Source organism: Balaenoptera acutorostrata, chromosome 5, assembly GCF_949987535.1.
Source record: "Balaenoptera acutorostrata chromosome 5, mBalAcu1.1, whole genome shotgun sequence".
Classification (NCBI taxonomy): domain Eukaryota; kingdom Metazoa; phylum Chordata; class Mammalia; order Artiodactyla; family Balaenopteridae; genus Balaenoptera; species Balaenoptera acutorostrata.
The window spans coordinates 66400531-66412174 of record NC_080068.1 but is presented as its reverse complement, the minus strand read 5'-3'; positions in this window follow the sequence as shown (position 1 = coordinate 66412174).

Genomic DNA, 11644 nt, shown 5'->3' with positions numbered 1-11644 from the left:
AGATTTTGATAATGCAGAAATCTCTGTGTTCATAGACTAGGATTTTTTTTTCTGGATGCATTAACAAGTCAAGGAGCATTCACCCAAGTAGCAGGAAATAGTAAGTTTTGAGAAAGAGACTTAGTTAAGAAACTTTATTTTGGGACAATAGTAAGTTTTGAGAAAGAGACTTAGTTAAGAAACTTTATTTTGGGACTTCCCTGGTGGTCCAGTGGTTAAGACTCTGTGCTCCCAATGCAGGGGGCCCGGATTTGATCCCTGGTCAGGGAACTAGATCCCGCATGCTGCAATGAAGATCCCGCATGCTGCAACTAAGACCCAGCACAGCCAGATAAATAAGTTACAAAAAGAAACTTTATTTTGAGAAAGGTTCAGACTTAAGAGAAGTTACAGAAATGGTACCCTGAATTCTTGTGTGCCCCTTATTATTTTTTAAAATTTTTATTTAATTTTATTTATTTGGTTGTGCCAGGTCTTAGTTGCGGCATGTGTGCTCCTTAGTTGCGGCTCACTGGCTCCTTAGTTGTGGCATGCGAACTCTTAGTTGCAGCATGCATGTGGGATCTAGTTCCCTGACCAGGGATCGAACCCGGGCCCCCTGCATTGGGAGCTCGGAGTCTTAACCACTGCATCACCAAGGAAGTCCCTTGTGTACCCCTTACTGTGATCCACTACTCACATTTGCTTTCTATTATGTATGTATTATGTGGTGGACCCCCAGAAATTAAGTTGCAAGCATACCTCTTCATCTCTGAATACTTCAGTTTATCTCTTAAGGGTTAGGGCATTCTCTTATAATGATGAAATTCAGGACTTTAAAGATTGGTGTAGTCTTTAATACACAGTCTATATTCAAAGTGTGCCAAATGTCTTAATATTAACCTTCAACAATCTCCCTTTTCCTAATCCCTCATCGCATTTAGTTGTCACATCTCTTCAGTTTCCTTTAATTTGGAACAACTCTATGCTTTTGTCCTTTACAACATTAAGAGTTTGAAGAGCGTATGCCAGCTGTTTAAAGATTGTTCCTTAATTTGGATTATTCTAATTGTTTTCCTCATGCTTCAATTCAGGTTACGCATCTTTGCAGGAATAGTAAGTACTGGTGCATTACATCGGAAGGCACATGATGCCATTATTGGTTGTGTTAACTTTTTTTTTTTTTTTAATATTTATTTATTTATTTATGGCTGTGTTGGGTCTTCGTTTCTGTGCGAGGGCTTTCCCTAGTTGTGGCAAGTGGGGACCACTCTTCATCGCAGTGCGCGGGCCTCTCACCATCACGGCCTCTCTTGTTGCGGAGCACAGGCTCCAGACGCGCGGGCTCAGTAATTGTGGCTCACGGGCCCAGCTGCTCCATGGCATGTGGGATCTTCCCAGACCAGGGCTCGAACCCGTGACCCCTGCATTGGCAGGCAGATTCTCAACCACTGCGCCACCAGGGAAGCCCCGGTTGTGTTAACTTTTATTATTTGGTTAAGGTGTTGTCCACCACATTTCTCAACCGGAAAGTTTTTTTTTCCCTTTATAATTAATATTCTGTAGGATGATGTAGTGAAACGATCTTGTTCTTCAACACAGCCATTGATTTTAGCATCTACTGATTTTTGCTTAAATCAATTATATATCTTCTATGGTAACTGGTATTCTCTATCAAAAACAGCTTTCTCTTTTCCCCATAGACCTAGGTTCTTGTTTCATGTGCTGAGTTATTCACTTTACCCCAGTTCAGTGGGTGGGGGGGTGCCCTCTTAAGCTAAACGAGACTATTACAGTTTGAGTATCACACTGAACGACTGAAACTCAGAAATACTACATTTCTCTGTGCTTAAGTCATAGCAGTACAATAAAAGTTATGAAAGCTTGATGGAATGCCTTAAGGGATAAACTGCAAGTAGAAATTTGCCAGTGGTAGAGATTCTACCACCAGAAGGCAATTTTAGAGAATGATGTCTTAATTCTTTTATTGATTTTAAAATACCACACCTTTCATTTCTTTTTTGGTGTGCTCTAATTTTTAAAAGACATAATGCAAGTACAACTACATACTCAAAATTCAAGCAAGTTAAAATTCCTCCTGACTAGCTCTCTTCCTACTAATCCTCTTACTCTCATTTGTTTCTCCTCTAGAATTAACTACTGTTAATGATCTGCTGTTAACTGTTAACCTCCATATGTGTATGCATATTGAAATGCTTGAATTCTATGCTTTTTACATAATTCAGATTATTGATATTCTGCAGTGAGTAGAATTTTAGGATCTTTGTCCTAGTTAAGGACCTTCCTTATTCTTTACAACTGTTGCATAATATTTCATAGTATCATGGTTTAATCACTGATTATAGTGAAAATTGACCATCTGGAAGTGTCTTGAGAGGGGACACCATGTGAAGTGAGTGGTTCAGGGGATCCAAAGGATCTTAACAACCTTACAAGTTATGTTTATGCTTATGTTCTTAAAGTAGAACTTCTTTTAGATTTGCTAATAGTAATCAAGTCTTGCACTCTTTATTTCAAGGTGGTTTTTTGTTTTTTTTTAAAATACAGAAGATGGATGTTTAATTTAGTGTTGCTTAAAGTAACAGAATGATGAGTAACATGTTCATTTAACATTCACCATTGATGTGATAGGGGAATAGCACCTTGGTACTCAGCTAATTTTACTGGGGGGAAATGAATTCTCCATATGATGGTATATTAAGGAATTGCAAGTTAATAAGACAGAGGTCCCTGCTTGAGCATGAGCTACAGTGGTAGCTGGAATTTTGCCATGTCTAGTGGACCAGTGTGGGGATCCCGGCAGGAGTTTTATCTGCATGGCAGGACAAAGATTTTTCTTTTTTTTTTTTTTTTTTTCCCCTTTCAATTCGTTTAAGACCAAAGATTTTTCTGATGAGATACAGCACATCTTACAGATACTGAGAATAAGGTAGGCAAGTTTGCGTAGTAGCACGCATGAGGCCTTGCAGTTAACAGTAGCAGAGGTAGCTGTAGTGATTGCAGTACCCAGGGACCAGAGAGAGGCAAGGGCAGGAATCTGCAGTAGTGTGTTAGAAGTGCTGAGATAGCCTCTTTGGTAGGGACACTAATGAACATGATTTTTCTGTAGGTTAGTAGCAGCAGCAGTGGAGTGGTGAGACTTGCATGTTTCTGCTCTGTGTCCTGTGTGCACAAGTATGAAATTCCATTGAAGGGAGCTGTTGTTGGGGAGGAAGGAAATGGCTGATTTCACGTAAGAGCAGGCTGGCCTTATTCACGACCCACGGGAGCCAACCCTGGGGACACCGGAAATAATTGGGAAACATTTTGCACAGAACTGGAGATCCCACATTAGCATCTAGGAGTAGTCCTTTTCTAAGTACCAGGCACTCTTCTAAGCACATCCCATTTACTCTGAATCCTCTCAACATCCCTAAAAAGTAGGTTGTTATTCCCACTTTGCTTCCTACAGACAAGCCAATTGCCTGAAGTCACACAAGTAGGAAGTGGCAGGTCTGTGTTACACTGCTTTTCTGATAAAGTGAATTTTATGTGGGGAAATGGGTGCTGTAATAAATGCAAGGAGCAATTAGGAGTGGTGGTGAAAAGGATTTCAGCCTAATCTGAGTGTTCTCAATTTATGATAATGTATTAATTATATTAACATGATATAGAGGTCACTCTTTAAGCAGCCTTCTCTCTGTCATAACATCTAACCAGTTTATATTTACTGACGATCATGAGAAGTTTACTAGCAGTAATGAGATCAACTTCACCTTTTTGAGATGAAAGTGAAGTAGGGTAATGCAGTTGTTCCCTGATTCTACTTATGCCTGGTTCTGAGATAGCATAAGCTGGCATTTTTAGATAAGCGACTATATTATGTGGATAGTTATTTTTTAAAAAATAATTAGTATTTTTAAAATTTTTTATTGGAGTGTAGTTGATTTACAATGTGCTAGTTTCTGCTGTAGAGCAAAGTGAATCAATTATACATATTTCCACTCTTTTAGATTCTTTTCCCATATATGTCATTACAGAGTATTGAGTAGAGTTCCCTGTGCTATACAGTAGGTCCTTATTAGTTACCTATTTTATATAGTGTGTATATGTCAATCCCAATCTCACAATTTATCCCTTCCCCTCTTCCTCCCCTTTCCCCTTGGTAACCATAAGTTTTTCTACTGTGTGACTCTATTTCTGTTTTGTAAATAAGTTCATTTGTATCATTTTTCAAGATTCCACATATAAGCAATATCATATGATATTTATCTTTCTCTCTCTGACTTACTTAGTATGATAATCTCTAGGTCCATCCTTCTTGCTGCCAATGGCATTGTTTCATTCTTTTTTATGGCTGAGTAATAATTCCATTGTATATATATATACCACATCTTCTCTATCCATTCCTCTGTCGATGGACATTTAGGTTGCTTCCATGTCTTGGCTATTGTAAATAGTGCTGCTGTGAACATTGGGGTGCATGTATCTTTTCGAATTAGAGTTTTCTCTGGGTATATGCCCAGCAGTGGTATTGCTGGATCATACGATAGTTCTATTTTTAGTTTTGTTTTTTTTTTTAAAGGAACCTCCATACTGTTCTCCATAGTGGCTGTACCAATTTACATTCCCACCAACAGTGTAGGAGGGTTCCCTTTTCTCCACACCCTCTCCAGCATTTAATGTTTATAGGGTTTTTAAAAAAATTAATTAATTATTTTTGGCTGCGTTGGGTCTTTGTTGATGCGTGTGGGTTTTTCTCTAGTTGCAGTGAGTGGGGGCTACTCTTTGTGGTGCACGGGCTTCTCATTGCGGTAGCTTCTCGTTGCGGAGCATGGGCTCTAGGCGCGCGGGTGCTTCAGTAGTTGTGGCTTGCAGGCTCTAGAACGCAGGCTCCTGTAGTTGCGGTGCACGGGCTTAGTTGCTCCGTGGCATGTGGGATTTTCCTGGACCAGGGCTTAAACCCATGTCCCCTGCATTGGCAGGCAGATTCTTAACCAGTGCGCCACCAGGGAAGTCCCGTTTGTGGAGTATTCAATGATGGCCATTCTGACCGGTGTGAGGTGATACTTCATTGTAGTTTTGATTTGTGGGTAGCTATTTGAAAACAGAAGAACATATCATAATTTAAAGAGAAGAACGACATTTATTTTGAAACATCCTTGGTTCTTGGGCCCTGTGAGCCTGCTGTATTGTAGGCCCAGAAATTTGTCCCATTTGATCCATTTATTAGAATATCACTTGAGTTACAGGCACTTGGCATCAGGTGCCTGTCTCCTGGTCTCTCAGAATCCATAGGGAGTGGTGGAGACATACAACAACAGGCTCTCCATGCTAGACAGCAGGAAGTGCTGAGAGCAACAAATGTCTCCACGTGGGTTTCTGCCTCCTTCTTTGGCGTCAGAGATGGAGAAATGCTGGTAGGCAGCCAGTGCTAAGAGAAGGATTCTGCAATCACTTTCAACCCCATGTCACTCCACTCCTCTCCCTGGTTGTAGAGCCAGGAAAAGAAAGGAAGAGTTTCTAGGGCCTCAGGATCCTAAGCTTGGATTCTGCCTAAAACCTACTTTCTCCTTGGAGAGTAATAGGGTACTACTTTGAGATACTAAGTTCCTTCATTTCTGTGTCCTCATTACCTCCCCTAACAGAGACTATGCAGATAGCTGACTTCCTGATTTAACATTCTGATAGTGTAAGTGCTCCATGAGGGTGGGTCAGGATGGGAGTAGAGATTGCCTAGGTTTGCACCTGAACGGATTTGTTTTTTCACTTTAAATTTATGAAAGTAATACATGCACAGTTAAAACACTATTCCTGAAAGATTCATGATGAAATCAAAATCCCACAGCCTTGTGTTCCTTCCTTTCCAGTCACAAGCTGCCCTATGTATCTGACTCCTGAGGTAAATTTAAGTCAGCATCAAATTTCTTACTTGATAAATTTACAGTGGATTCTCTTCACATAGGTCAGAATATATAGCATGTTATACTGCATTTTCCTCAAGGGGATGAACGTGCTGAAACCTTGTGATGGATGAAAGTGGCTACAGATTCTTTGCAGCCCTTCCAATCAGCTTGAGTCTGTGCTGCCATTGCAACTTGCTTTGACCAGTAGAATGCAGCAGAGTGACATTGCATGATCTCTGAGCTTCAGAGGCCTTGCAGCTTCTACTCTCATGCTTTTTCTGAACACGAGGATCTTGTGAACAAGCCTGAACTGGCCTACTTTAGGACAATATTCTAGGTAGAGAGAGGGACCCATGGAAGAAGGCCCAGGTTTCCAAGTTATTACAGCCATCCCAGCTGAAGCTCCTGACATGGAGTGAGGTCTGCAAATGCATATCCCCACAGAGTGGGAGAACCACTGAGCTGAGCCCGGATTAAACTGCCCAACTAAAGAGCAAATAGAAGCTTGTTTTTAGTCACTAAGTTTTGGGGTGGTTAGTTACTCAGCAACAGATGTGGATACAAACCTAATTATGCCCTCAGTCTAGTTAAAAAAGAAACATTTCCGATTGACAAATGAGCAACTGTACCTAGAACTGATTGAAGCCAGGCTGAATGGGGGAACATTGTTTTCTTTTGTTGAATAGTCTCATCCAAGTTCCCATGCTGTAAATTTTCAGTACATTTCTTGGAATTAACTTTACATAATAGCTTTTTCATCCAGGGAAAAAGACATTTTCCTTAGCAAGTGTTTCAGTAAAATATATCTTCTATCTAGTATTTAAGGGAAAGTAGTCACCATTTCTCTAATTTTTATTCCAGTTGAATATTTAACCATAAAGTTTAAAGTGAACAGTGGAAAGTGAGAAATCTCTTTAGGCTAGATGTTAAATGTTGAGAAAACTGGAGATAATAGAAAGCTTTTAGTTGGGCAACTAAGATCCCCTTTTAGTGAAAATCAGTTAAGATGTGAAAAGGAACAGGAAACAGGATGAATGCTCAAGCAGGAAGGCAAGGCCATTTAAACAAGTTCAGGGCCAAATTAATTTGGTTTTTGAAGCTATTTGATTTGCGAATAAATAGGGACTAGGTCTATGTCACTAATAGGATCAGGACTTTATTTATTATTTATTTATTTTTAACATTACATTAGTTTACTTGAAATACAACTACAGAAATTTTTTAAATTAATCATCTCCATTTCTTTGATAAGAAACTTAATGAACTTCTTTTTTTCTCCTTTATCATCAATGGTTTGTTTTTGTTTTTGTTTTTTTGACAGGTTCTTATTAGTCATCAGTTTTATACACATCAGTGTATACATGTCAATCCCAATCGCCCAATTCATCACCGCCCCCCCTCGCGGTTTTCCCCCCTTGGTGTCCATATGTTTGTTCTCTACGTCTGTGTCTCAACTTCTGCCCTGCAAACTGGTTCATCTGTACCATTTTTCTAGGTTCCACATACATGCATTAATATACGATATTTGTTTTTCCCTTTCTGACTTACTTCACTTGTATGACAGTCTCTAGATCCATCCACGTCTCAACAAATGACTCAATTTCGTTCCTTTTTATGGCTGAGTAAATATTCCATTGTATATATGTACCACAACTTCTTTATCCATTCGTCTGTCGATGGGCATTTAGGTTGCTTCCATGATCTGGCTATTGTAAATAGTGCTGCAATGAACATTGGGGTGCATGTGTCTTTTTGAATTATGGTTTTCTCTGGGTATATGCCCAGTAGTGGGGTTGCTGGATCATATGGTAATTCTATTTTTAGTTTTTTAAGGAACCTCCATACTATTCTTCATAGTGGCTGTATCAATTTACATTCCCACCAACAGTGCAAGAGGGTTCCCTTTTCTCCACACCCTCTCCAGCATTTGTTGTTTGTAGATTTTCTGATGATGCCCATTCTGACTGGTGTGAGGTGATACCTCATTGTAGTTTTGATCTGCATTTCTCTAATAATTAGTGAGGTTGAGGAGCTTTTCATGTGCTTCTTTGCCATCTGTATGTCTTCTTTGGAGAAATGTCTGTTTAGGTCTTCTGCCCATTTTTGGATTGAGTTCCTTGTTTCTTTAATATTGAGCTGCATGGGCTGTTTATATATTTTGGAGATTACTCCTTTGTCCGTTGATTCGTTTGCAAATATTTTCTCCCATTCTGAGGGTTGTCTTTTCGTCTTGTTTATGGTTTCCTTTGCTGTGCAAAAGCTTTTAAGTTTCATTAGGTCCCATTTGTTTATTTTTGTTTTTATTTCCATTACTCCAGGAGGTGGATCAAAAAAGATCTTGCTGTGATTTATGTCAAAGACTGTTCTTCCTATGTTTTCCTCTAAGAGTTTTATAGTGTCCGGTCTTACATTTAGGTCTTGAATCTATTTTGAGTTTATTTTTGTGTATGGTGTTAGGGAGTGTTCTAATTTCATTCTTTTACTTGTAGCTGTCCAGTTTTCCCAGCACCACTTATTGAAGAGACTGTCTTTTCTCCATTGTATATCCTAGCCTCCTTTGTCGTAGATAACTTGACCATAGGTGCGTGGGTTTATCTCTGGACTTTCTATCTTGTTCCACTGATCTATGTTTCTGTTTTTGTGCCAGTACCATATTGTCTTGATTACTGTAGCTTTGTAGTATAGTCTGAAGTCAGGGAGTCTGATTCCTCCAGCTCCGTTTTTTTCCCTCAAGACTGCTTTGCTATTTGGGGTCTTTTGTGTCTCCATACAAATTTTAAGATTTTTTGTTCTAGTTCCGTAAAAAATACCATTGGTAATTTGATAGGGGTTGCATTGAATCTGGAGATTGCTTTGGGTAGTATAGTCATTTTCACAATCTTGACTCTTCTAATCCAAGAACATGGTATATCTCTCCATCTGTTGGTATCATCTTTAATTTCTTTCATCAGTGTCTTATAGTTTTCTGCATACAGGTCTTTTGTCTCCCTAGGTAGGTTTATTCCTAGGTATTTTATTCTTTTTGTTGCAGTGGTAAATGGGAGTGTTTCCTTAATTTCTCTTTCTGATCTTTCATTGTTATTGTATAGTAATGCAAGAGATTTCTGTGCATTAATTTTGTATCCTGCTACTTAACCAAATTCATTGATTAGCTCTAGTAGTTTTCTGGTGGCATTCTTAGGATTCTGTATGTATAGTATCATGTCATCTGCAAACAGTGACAGTTTTACTTCTTTTCCAATTTGTATTCCTTTTATTTCTTTTTCTCTGATTACCGTGGCTAGGACTTCCAAAACTATGTTGAATAATAGTGGTGAGAGTGGACATCCTTGCCTTGTTCCTGATCTTAGAGGAAATGCTTTCAGTTTTTCACCATTGAGAATAATGTTTGCTTTGGGTTTGTCGTATATGGTCTTTATTATGTTGAGGTAGGTTCCCTCTATGCCCACTTTCTGGAGAGTTTTTATTATAAATGGGTGTTGAATATTGTCTAAAGCTTTTTCTGCATCTTTTGAGATGATCATATGGTTTTTTTTCTTCAATTTGTTAATATGGTATATCACATTGATTTGCATATATTGAATCCTTGCATCCCTGGGATAAATCCCACTTGATCATGGTGTATGATCCTTTTAATGTGTTGTTGGATTCTGTTTGCTAGTATTTTGTTGAGGATTTTTGCATCTATATTCATCAGTGATACTGGTCTGTAATTTTCTTTTTTTGTAGTATCTTTGTCTGGTTTTGGTATCACGGTGATGGTGGCCTCATAGAATGAGTTTGGTAGTGTTCCTTCCTCTGCAATTTTTTGGAAGAGTTTGAGAAGGCTGGGTGTTAGCTCTTCTCTAGATGTTTGATAGAATTCACCTGTGAAGCCATCTGGTCCTGGACTTTTGTTTGTTGGAAGAGTTTTAATCACACTTTCAATTTCATTACTTGTGTGTGGTCTGTTCATATTTTCTATTTCTTCCTGCTTCAGTCTTGGAAGGCTATACCTTTCTAAGAATTTGTCCATTTCTTCCAGGTTGTCCATTTTATTGGCATAGAGTTGCTTGTCGCAGTCTCTTAGGATGCTTTGTATTTCTGCGGTGTCTGTTGTAACTTCTCATTTTTCATTTCTAATTTTATTGATTTGAGTCCTCTCCCTCTTTTTCCTGATGAATCTGGCTAATGGTTTGTCAATTTTGTTTATCTTCTCAAAGAACCCACTTTTAGTTTTATTGATCTTTGCTATTGTTTTCTTTGCTTCTGTTTCATTATTTCTGCTCTGATCTTTATGATTTCTTTCCTTCTGCTGACTTTGGGTTTTGTTTGTTCTTCTTTCTCTAGTTCCTTTAGGTGTAAGGTTAGATTGTTTATTTGAGATTTGATTTTTCTTGTTTCTTTAGGTAGGCTTGTATAGCTATAAACTTCCCTCTTAGAACTGCTTTTGCTGCATCCCATAGGTTTTGGATCGTCGTGTTTTCATTGTCATTTGTCTCTACGTTTTTTTTGATTTCCTCTTTGATTTCTTCAGTGACCTCTTGGTTATTTAGTACCGTATTGTTTAGCCTCCATGTGTTTGTGTTTTTTATGTTTTTTTCCCCTGTAATTGATTTCTAATCTCATAGCATTGTGGTCAGAAAAGATGCTTGATATGATTTCAATTTTCTTAAATTTACTGAGGCTTGATTTGTGACCCAAGATGTGATCTATCTTGGAGAATGTTCCGTGCGCACTTGAGAAGAAAGTGTAGTCTGCTGGTTTTGGATGGAATGTCCTATAAATATCAATTAAATCTATCTGGTCTATTGTGTCTATTTAAAGCTTGTGTTTCCATATTAATTTTCCGTTTGAATGATCTGTCCATTGTTGTAAGTGAGGTGTTAAAGTCTCCCACTATTACTGTGTTAGTGTCGATTTCCTCTTTTATAGTTAGCAGTTGCCTTATGTATTGAGGTGCCCCTATGTTTGGTGCATATATATTTGTAATTGTTTTATCTTCTTCTTGGATTGATCCCTTGATCATTATGTAGTGTCCTTCCTTGTCTCTTGTAACATTCTTTATTTTAAAGTCTGTTTTATCTGATATGACTATTGCTACTCCAGCTTTCTTTTGATTTCCATTTGCATGGAATATCTTTTTCCATCCCCTCACTTTCAGTCTGTATGTGTCCCTAGGTCTGAAGTGGGTCTCTTGTAGACAGCATATAGATGGGTGTTGCTTTTGTATCCATTCAGCAAGCCTGTGTCTTTTGGTTGGAGCATTTAATCCATTCACGTTTAAGGTAATTATTGATATGTATGTTCCTGTTACCATTTTCTTAATTGTTTTGGGTTTGTTTTTGTAGGTCCTTTTCTTCTCTTGTGTTTCCCAGTTAGAGAAGTTCCTTTAGCATTTGTTGTAGAGCTGGTTTGGTGGTGCTGAATTATCTTAGCTTTTGCTTGTCTGTAAAGCTTTTGATTTCTCCATCGAATCTCAATGAGATCCTTGCCAGGTAGAGTAATCTTGGTTGTAGGTTCTTCCCTTTCATCACTTTAAGTATATCATGCCACTTGCTTCTGGCTTGTAGAGTTTCTGCTGAGAAATCAGCTGTTAACCTTATGGGTGTTCCCTTGTATGTCATTTGTCGTTTTTCCCTTGCTGCTTTCAATAATTTTTCTTTGTTTTTAATTTTTACCAATTTGTTACTATATGTCTCGGTCTGTTTCTCCCTGGGTTTATCCTGTATGGGACTCACTGCGCTTCCTGGACTTGGGTGGCTATTTCCTTTCCCATG